This window comes from Cephus cinctus, unplaced genomic scaffold, assembly GCF_000341935.2.
Source record: "Cephus cinctus unplaced genomic scaffold, Ccin1 Ccin1_scaffold1043, whole genome shotgun sequence".
Taxonomy (NCBI): Eukaryota; Metazoa; Arthropoda; class Insecta; order Hymenoptera; family Cephidae; genus Cephus; species Cephus cinctus.
The window spans coordinates 699,713-709,794 of record NW_014333574.1 but is presented as its reverse complement, the minus strand read 5'-3'; the positions used below and the strand labels follow the sequence as shown (position 1 = coordinate 709,794).

General features: G+C 45.0%; 1 protein-coding gene across 3 annotated transcripts in view; it reads right to left on the bottom strand.

Moving 5' to 3' along the window:
- Window positions 1-257: 257 nt before the first annotated feature.
- LOC107271814 (forkhead box protein O) overlaps window positions 258-10,082 on the bottom strand; it is an 81,906-nt gene continuing 72,081 nt past the window's right edge. For all 3 annotated transcript variants that reach the window (XM_025089106.1, XM_015748247.2, XM_015748248.2), the window contains one exon: window positions 258-4,531. The gene's annotated coding sequence lies outside the window, so the exon portion shown is untranslated. The remainder of the gene's footprint in view (window positions 4,532-10,082) is intronic.

Here is a 10,082-nt window from a genome sequence, read left to right as displayed (position 1 = left end):
GCCTGCCACGTGGATCCCGCATCCTCAACATCATACTCACAATCGGTCTGGTTCAATTCTCACGTGGACCTGAGCAGTGGATCATGGCGACTTCGGAACCAGACGAATTTACAGCCAGAAGCATCGCTGATCTCTCATCGGGGAATCTCTTCACCTCTGTCATCGGAACATCGTGCAAAGGGACCCTCGAGGGATCGGCGGAGGGGGGCTGGGAAGAAGGAGGGGACTGGCTGATCTGGAGTAGCAAATGCAAAGCATTTCTATACAACCCGTTTATTATAAGCTTGAATCATATATTAAATGGTATTCAAGTTAAATATATAACTCAAGTTTCAAGCGGTAGCAATAGTAGTATCTACTTCTTACATGGCCAAACATCTGTGTATTTTGACTGGTCAATCGGCGCGCGCGCGCGCGCTTGTGGTAATTGTGGTAATCGTGGAACAGCGTGTTTGGCGTGTACCGTGTATATTTTTGGCGGGGAGGAAATTGGCGGGTTTGGTTTTCGGGGCGGGAATAGGGGAAGAAAGGAAAAACAAATAATACACTATACAGCTAAAAATTAAAAATTATGTCCTCGGGGGGTTAACAACTTACCGCTTAGGTATCGTGTAAAAGTACAGAGTAATGCAAATTTCCATTAAGAGAAAACAGCGATTCTTTTGTTGTCGCAGAAAAAAAAAACAGCCTATAGTACAATTTACCCAAACCACTCTAAAATAGAAAAAGAAAAAAAGAAACATGCGGCGCCTAATTCATTCCTATGCGTTCGCGCGTGAATGCAGGGATTCGCGATGACGTTTCTGTATTTTTGTTTTTTTTTTTTTCTCGAGGAAGGCTGGCGAAGGAAACGTCATTGCGAATTCCTTGGAAGTCCGGAAAGGACTCGCGTCACGGATTCGCGCGCATGCGCCATAGAATCGAAGTGAGAAAATAAGAAACGAAAGCGTCGTAGAGGTTGTCTAGTAGCAAGACTTTTTTTTTTTTCTTCGAAAATAGGAAAAAAGAAAAATAGTGGATGGCATAAGAAAAGAGAACGAAGGGAATCGAATCGGAGGAGCATTTTCTTTTGGCGCGAATTCAAACGAACCCAAAGTGGATAATGATGTGAGGCAAGGGGGAAAATAATAACAACAGTTATGTAATGATAACTCAAAATGAAGGAAACATTGTAAAAATGTACTTGTAACTTAAATTTAGTAGGAGCTTTCGTTTCCGGTAACACTCCCTCCACTCCCCTTCATGCCCACGAATCGAATCGTGGACCCTGTTCTTCTTCTTCTTCTTCTTTTTTTCTTTTTTTTTCTTCACTGCGGCCAAATCACTCACCGCTCTATATAATATATTAACATCTCCGTGCGGCATTTTCAAATTACGTACAATCTTACGCACTTGTAGAATTAACATTAGCCAGTTTAGTATCGCGCGCACGAATTAATCGCGACGCTCGCCCGCTGCGGCATTACAATTACAATTTTATAAACGGCGAGTGTCGCGATTATATCGTCGAAAATCGTCTTTCGCTTCTATGTTCATATTTATAGTTATGTATATTTATATATATATATAATTATAGATACCTTTCTATATTTACACATACATATATATGTATACATATATATATCCCTAATCCTTATACGTATGAACGCGAATAATCATCCGTTCGTACGTATTGTATGTAAGTATATACATATATATATATCTGTAAAGTATTTAGCTAGTATTTTCACTAAAAACCACCTCCGACTCCATTCCGTCATCACTTAAAGTCTTTTCGATTCATCATCGACTTGCAAGTCGACTGCACTCAATTTTGCAAATTCACGCAGAGAATCCCGTGCACCTCGCTGAGCTCTCGTCGAAGGCGATCGGACTTTTTGGCCGTACGTAAAAATATCGTCGTGTCTCTCTCGCGGGCGTGTCGCGTTTCTATATCGACATTCGAGAGCGACGGCCGCGCGTTTCGCTTAGCCCTTTATCGAAGCGGGAACAGAGGGCCGTAGGTCCCGTTACTAAATTAACGAGAACGACGACCGCGAGGACAGCGCGAAATTGTTGGACGGATGTCGTGCTAATCGTACGTGTAGGATTTCTTTCAGATTTTTATCTGAGATTTTTTATCTCTTGAAAAATCCTTTTTTGTTTTCGCAACACTCTCTATTCGAATCGATACTCCGCTTTCACTGTGTAACGTAAATCTTGTAATCGTTTTTGAAATTTCATTGGATAAAAAAAGAAGAGTCCCGAAATTTGCCAATTTTCGTGAAAGGAGGGGGAAGGAGGAGCGGATGTGCTCATTAATGATATTTCCTCGTGTTAACGTACGTATCTCCGCTTACTATCGATTAATCGTATTTGTCGAGAAAATTGACTTCATTTCACTTTACTGTATTAAACGTCGCGACGGACGTCCCTCGAGTCGCGGAATAGTCGTCGGACCCAACGGGGACCAACGCGCAATGTAAACGATGGCGTATCGACCTATAATGAGCATTTCTCGCGTTAAGTCCCGCGACATATATATATATATATCCATATACACATAAATATATATATATATATATATATATATTGAGTCCCACCTTATATTAGGACGGTCCCGGCTCGACATCCTCGCGACGACGCTGATTAAATAAATCTACGCGACGCGATCGTCTCGCGAGAATTCGTTGCCTAAAAATTCACCCTAAAGCACCATCATCCTTCGCAGGATTCCACATTCTTAATTATCTTATCTAAATCGTCCTTAATTTCCTTCCAATCTTGTATCAAAGGATTCGTAAGTCTTTCGTCTTACGCGCGAATGCCGCGACACGCTGGCAAAAACCGTGAACGTTCTTCAGCGTTCCTTCCTTCGAGTGCCAATCGAATCTCCATTTTATCCGAAACAATCGAACATCCGTAAACGGATTGACAAACGTGTCAGGCAAACATCTTGGTTATTAGTCGAACACGGCAGAAATATTTAAACAGTATCGTCCCTCTGTCCTGCCCGTATGCTTACGTGTAAACGGTACCTTTAACTTTGACCTAATCTTACAGTATACCTAGATAATATTTATATATATATATATATTATAATAATCGTATCTCTATGACACTAGCGCACATTATAATATTTATTCTATAGAATATATTCAATATTTCTTCTCATATTTATATGTATATTTATTTTGTATTTATATATATATATATATATATACTATTATGTATATTTATATATGTATAGCGTTTTTTCCGTGTCTCATATAATATATAATATTTAATAATTCCTCTGGTGTTTATGCATTTATGACGTATGTGTATATATATATATATATAACGCTTGCTATACAGCTCCTTATATGAGGTTTAGTTTCAAACAACAGAGATCGTTGTATCCAGAGCGAAAGAATCGGCCATCCGTCCGCCTGTCATATCCTTCGTCGATGGACAAACCCTCGCAATCCCTTTGCAAAAGGAAAAAGATAATCTCACAGTCACTCCAGTAATTTCCAGCCCTCGTCCAGTCAATCTCCCGTACCGCCGTTCTTTCTCAAGGGCGTTTGCATTGCTCATTCATTGCGTCTACCTATCTACACGATTACTATTGGATCTAAAGTGTCTTACTTTAAAAATTGACTTGAATCGTACCCGTACGTCTAAAATTAAGAAATCGTGAACTTTGTCACTCTGGTTTTTCGCGAGGCGCGCGAAAATAATGGCAGATTATTGACTTACGTTGTTGTTGTTGTTGTTGTTGTTGTTGTTGGGTATCTTTTAATTTCCCCTCTCTCTCTCTCTCTCTCTCTCTCTCTCTCTCTCTCGCTCGCTCACACATTCATTCAAGTTTTCGTTTCTTTTTGTTTTCCTTTTTTCCTTCTACGGACTCTCGCGAGACGGAAATTAATGGCACGGAGGGAAGAAGCTGGAGCCGATAGTGGCTGCGGCTCCCGAAGCGAGAGAGATCATCCTCGCGTACGAAGCCGTTTCCGGCCCTATTATGCTCTGTGTATATTTTCTTGTTTTTTTTTGTTTTTTTTTTTCTTCATAATTTCTGCCTTCTCGTATAACTCTTATACATTAAACACCTTTTCACTTTGTCCTACGTTTGTCTTTCTCACTGTTGGTTCGCGCGACGACGCTATTACGACGGAGCCGGCACTTTAGCCACGATCAGCCGATTTCTCGTGTACCCACTGTGACCCTCAATCACCTCGTGGTGATCGTCTGCGGGATGATTGATCAGTCTCAAATGTCTTACAGGTGTTGGACGACCCGTTTAATTTGAGCAGCTCACTCCAAGGAAACCCGCAAGACTTTCTCGAGACCTTCTGGTCCACGAGGTCTCGACGAAGAAGAGGAGGAGAAGGAAGAAGAAGGCGGTGACGATGACGTAAAATGAAGATAACTCGTGAGAAGATTTACGAAACGTCAAGAACTCCCACGTGGATACAATGAATTCCTTCTTCTACGTATACCGGGTGACCCAGTGGATTCCTGTACTTTATCACAGACCGATCCTCCCGCTTTTCCCTGGTCTTTCGGACATCTGGAACAAGAAGCATCACAGTAGGTAAGTAAGTGCCAGATCAAAGAAACATAACAGATATAGGATAATTGTAAAATCTCGAGAGAGAAAAAAGACGAAAAACTGATTCACGAGATTCCTTCGACTTTTACCCCAGACGCAGGTAAAACGGCAGCAAAATCCCAGGAGTCGATTCTCAATGGAATCCCACACGCCTAAACTCTCAATCTCGTCGTCCCCTATCAATCTGTAAAATTATTGGGGCAGGCGAACCCTGTGCTTTTATTCATTTCGCGGGTACTCGAGAGGAAATAGTTGGGAAGCGTAAAAGAAAAAAGAAAAGAAAAATATTTTCAAAATATATCTTTAACACCGATTATGTACACGTGTTGATTGCGCGCCAATGTTTGACGACAGTTTGCACTTTGGTGTTCAAGGTGACTAATGGTCGCGATTATTCCAGTTAGGATGAATTTATTATTGCAAGCTGCTCTCTTCCTCTATGGACCGTTTGGATAAACACAGCTTCCCGAACTGCGTTGCAATGGGAACGAATTTAACACAGAGGACACGGGCGAAGGTGAATTGGAACAGCTGAGGAGAATAAAGAGACGACACATCGAAGATGAGCAGCAGTCTTGGTGGTCATCGCGTCATCCGGTCATCGGTACACGAGCCGAGGCGGATGCTGCGCCCTGCTCTTCAGAATGGCCATAAGATAGGATCAAAGAGATCCGTGGGTCCCGGGAGGGTGTAGAGGACGGAGGCGTCTATTTTGGCGGCCAAGGAAACACGTGCTCGTGGGCGAGAGAGCAAGCCGAAAAAAGAATGTGCTTGAGAAGAGGAGAAAGAATCGAGCACGAGATCGGAAGGGAATAAAAACGATTTAAAAGGGAGAGACAAATGGACGCTCGGCGCCGCAACTCCTGCAGCCGCTACACTGGATACACTTAAGGCCGAACTTTTATTTCAATCTAATCCGCAGCTCCGATCTGGCTTACTGGACGAAATTTTCGAAAACCCATTTCCAGCCGACGTATCGTGCGTTCTCGGTCGCGTTTACGGCTGAGCCGTATCGATAAACGACACTTTGATACAGCCTCTTCCAACGGCCATTCTTCAGAATCTCCCGCTCAAGTAATTTCGCGTGCGCGTAGCAGAGGTCTAACTTCTTCATTTGCAATATTAAAAAGTTTCTCCTATAGGCTCGTGCGGGAAATTTGCTTGCGTTTGCGGTTTTTGTCTCGCAGACGACAAAACAGGATCCTTAGCGATGCTCCTGATGTGGGATGCTGTTTTTTTCTCTTCTTCCCAGGGACGCAAACATTGTTTAACGAAAACTCTGAAAACTCGTATACGAGTATCTGATCGGCTGATTTATATTACTCCGGTTTTTCAAATTTCTCCAATTTCTCCAAATCGCCCGCGCGCCTGTCTCCTCGGCTAACTGGACGGGTGGCGGAGTGGGATTTCACTATAGTAGTAACAGTAGATACAGACCGTCATAGACAGACCGAGCTACAGCCGGCATCCTGCGACTCTCGGCGACTCTCGGCGACACCCGGCGACACCCCGCAACTGGATGTCACTGCGCCAGCTATAGAAACGGCAGAAACGTGTGAGGCGAACTCCCGGGAATTGGGTTTTGCGTTGGCGTCATTACTTTGTTTATGAGGACAGAAACGCGCGGAGACAGCGAAGAAAGAGTGTCCGATCGCTAATATTTACCGATTCGGTTCCTGCATTTTTCCCGGGAGGTTAGTTTTATGCATCGGCGATCCACTTTATTCGCGACCAATCACCGAAGTCCGTTTGGCAGCTTACCAATACGCGTAAACGAGCCGGCTGCTCTTGCTGATCCCCTGAACCTGCCTACATATATATCCCCCTCTGCTCCCGTCCACCCGACCCCCTCCATTCTCCTCCAGATTTACCTGTGTGCCGCATTTGCCTAATTTCACTCTATTCCAGCCACCCCCTAACCGCCAGACGCGAAACTACTCGAGATAATCGGACGGGGCACCTGTCGTCCAGCGCGACAGCTGCTGGACCCTGCCAAAGTGCATCTGTCTTTCTTGAGGAATTTTTCAAGGCCACGCTCCCAAACGGAACTGGAGAACGAGAGAGACGTTGATCCAGTTCAGCACCAGAAGCACCAGACGCACCAGAAGCCAAGCGGAAGCTCACAGGACACTTGGGGACAAACAGGCGCAAATAGGGAGCAGCGTGACGTCAGTAGTCACGGCCAAGAACGAGAAGTCGGCCATTTCTCAGTGACAAATCAGAAACGGTCTCCGGTGGTTAACGACATCGTTTGTCAGGCATTGACACGTGACGTCATAATGTCTGTCAGTCCCTTGAATGCCTTTACGTCTCGCATCCTCACCTCGAGGCCCCAAACGCGCCTACTCTGCGCGGCTACTCTCACGATTGCCTTTCGCATTCCCATTCCGACTTTGAATGGCTCCATTTCGACGAAGCCATTGAACGAAGCGACCGAAGCGACCGAAGCGACCGAAGCGAACGAAGCGAACGAAGCGAAGGCCAGACAGCGAGAAACCAGAGGAGAGAAATTACGGCACTCGAGGAGGGAGAGCATCTCCTCATGCTTTGGATTGTCAAGTATTGCCAGGGAGTGCGAGAGAGAGAGAGAGAGAGAGAGAGAGAGAGAGAGAGAAGGGCTTCGATCGGGAAACTCTAAATGCACGTTAATATCGACAAGGGATGTTCGATATTACCTACGGCACTCCGTCGATACGGTGGAAAAAGCGATGCACTCGTGAATGCAGTTGCATCAACCGCCACGTGCAGGTGCAGCCCACTTATCGTGCGCAGTGGGTGGATGCGTTTCCTCCCGCCGTCGCAGCCGCAGAGCACGCGTCTTTGCAGGATTAAATGAAATATGCTAGAGGGTGTCAGGGGGTGTCAGGGGGGTCGCGAGGCAGGACGCCCCGCGGCCAACAACTTGTCAGAAGCTCACGACTCGTTCATCCGTCTTCGGTAATTTCCGTGGGGCCTTTTTATTTTTTATTTTTTTATTTCGCGCTGCGCGCCTCTGCAACAGTGGCGGCTCGATGGATTTAGACAGAATGTAGAATAGAACGGAATAGAATGGAGCGCAGTGGAATTCCTGATAAAGCAGAACCACTTTTCTCTCTCTCTCTCTCTCTCTCTCTATATATATGTATGTATACACGTATGTGTATATATATATATATATATATATCGCTACTTCGCTCCACTCCATTCCACTTCCATTCCGCTTCTACTTCGCTACGCTCACCATTCCTCTCGCGGATGAAAGATCGCGCGTCGATGCTAAAACGCACCCCTGGCCTCGTACTAATGGATTCTGCACTCTGATTTCATTTTTTGTCCGAACCTCCTATCAGATTGCTACAGGACCAGCCCGAAGGATGACCGTCAGGTCCCTTGTCACCATTTTGGACAAAAGGTGTCGCGTCACGGAGGGAAGTATCTGCTTTTGACCACTTCCGGTTGTCTTTCGCGTAAGGATTCTAATTTATTTCCTTAATTGCTGCGGTTAATTAACCTAATTGAAACTCTCCTCTCGAGAATTGCTATTTCTATACCTGACCGAAAACTTAAGTTTCCAATAGGCACTTGCATTCTATCGTTGAACCATGTACTAGATGTATATGGGTGGTGGTTTCGTGTTCCCATAGAGTCGTACGGGGGTTGCTAGGCACCCTGGCTGAAACCCTGCAGTATACGATTCTTATGGAGATGACAGGGCCGTCGGTATACGTCGTGGTGCCCTACGTAATATCGGGATCAGAAGAGACTCGTGTTATTTTATGAGAATAAAAATTTTATTAGATTTCTATATTTCGTGATAACAATGAAAATCAGAATCGTTGCAATATTTGAATCCAAAATATGGCTATTGCGAAAGTTAACCCTGGAACGATACAATGCGTCACGTAAAATTCGGAAGATCGAATATATGGGAATGTAATGAAAAAAAAAAAAAATGAAAGGCCAATTTTGAGAGGGGCGTCTAAATGACTAAAGTTCCCGAAGAGCCCTCGATTTTGACCCTCGCCTATGTACGTCTCTGTCACTCGTGTACACTCGTGCCCAAAAAGTATACCATAGAATACGCAATAACGATACGGAAGACATTGCCGATTCGGCTTCGGTTCTTTCTTTCGATTTTCGCCGTGTCAATATATCAGAGGGAACGCGGAGAAAAATGCTAGTGCGATTGAATTACATTGAGTTACGTAACGTTACATTGCTACCGTGGTGCCGTGGCAGAGGGAGGGAGTATTGCGTATTATATATATATATATATATATATATATATATATATATATATCTACGTAGGAAATTTATCGCACGGCACGTTGGTTGCGATTCATTTTGAAAAACTGATACCGCTCAGAGCGAACGGGTGACCCGCGCCCGTACATTTTGGCACGTGCTGATAGCCAGTATTTCTCTGTCCCACGTGGGAGCCCGAATGCAACGGCCGTTTGGCAAAAGTGACAAACCGTGCACCCGCGGCGTCCCATCCCTTCGTCCGGTAGTCTGGTGTAGAAGCCATTTTGAAAAATCAAAATATAGCCGGGAGTGCATTTTAAAAAGTACCGTGGGCCGAATGCTGGTAATTACGAGAGTCGATGGGCTTCTGGGAAACAATTAGCGGCGTGGAAAAGTTGACGATTAATATTTCTCATTAAGAAGCGGTTTTACCTGTAGAAATATAAAAAGTGGGAAAAAGCTAAAGCAACGGAGAAAGACTGTCCAGCAATGGATATCGAAATTCCTTTGTATCCTGAAGCAATTGGGCTCCGGATATAGAGATAGGCGGTTGCGATATAGCAGGCTAAAGGGTGTCTAAGGGTGGCTGTGTGTATGGTCTATATATACAATGAGAGAGAGAGAGAGAGAGAGAGAGAGACGGCAAGGGTGCGCGAAGGGGTATCTGGTAAGTAGTAGGGGTGGCCACGTGGCGCCGTGGCGCGTCATAGTGGCGCCAACGGCCGCCCGCACCCCAAGAGCTCAGTTCTACTTGAACCCCCAGCGGCCCAGCCCGACGCTCTGATCCGGTCTGCTCTCTTGTCTGGCCTCCAGCCTCGTCTTACCAGGGAGCATTTAGCGCTCCGTCCCTTGGTGAGGAGCGACCGTAACTTAGAGAAACTACAGGAAGATCTTACACGCGTGGGGTTCAAAGAAATGCCGCCTCGATTCTTAAGGATCATTCGTTGGATCGAACACTTTTTCCAGATCCATATTAGAGACAACCTCAAACGTTCTCTTTTCCTTGATCGCCCTTCACCTGTTCTCGCAGCATCTTTACGAGACGAATCTTCTGCAACGGTGACGACTAGGTCGTGCATAAACTGTCTCACAGGACGAGTTCATAGAACTGGTGAGAAACGAAATGAGATTAAGGATGGAAATAGGGGTGGGAAGGAGAAATGGATTTTCTTGGGAAAGTAGTAAATTTGATTAGGTTGGTAAAAGAAGCACGAAAACTCGGTGGTATGTCATTGTTGAGCTTTTTCTAAACGCCGACGACTGTCCTCCGGTGACGAGTGGATGG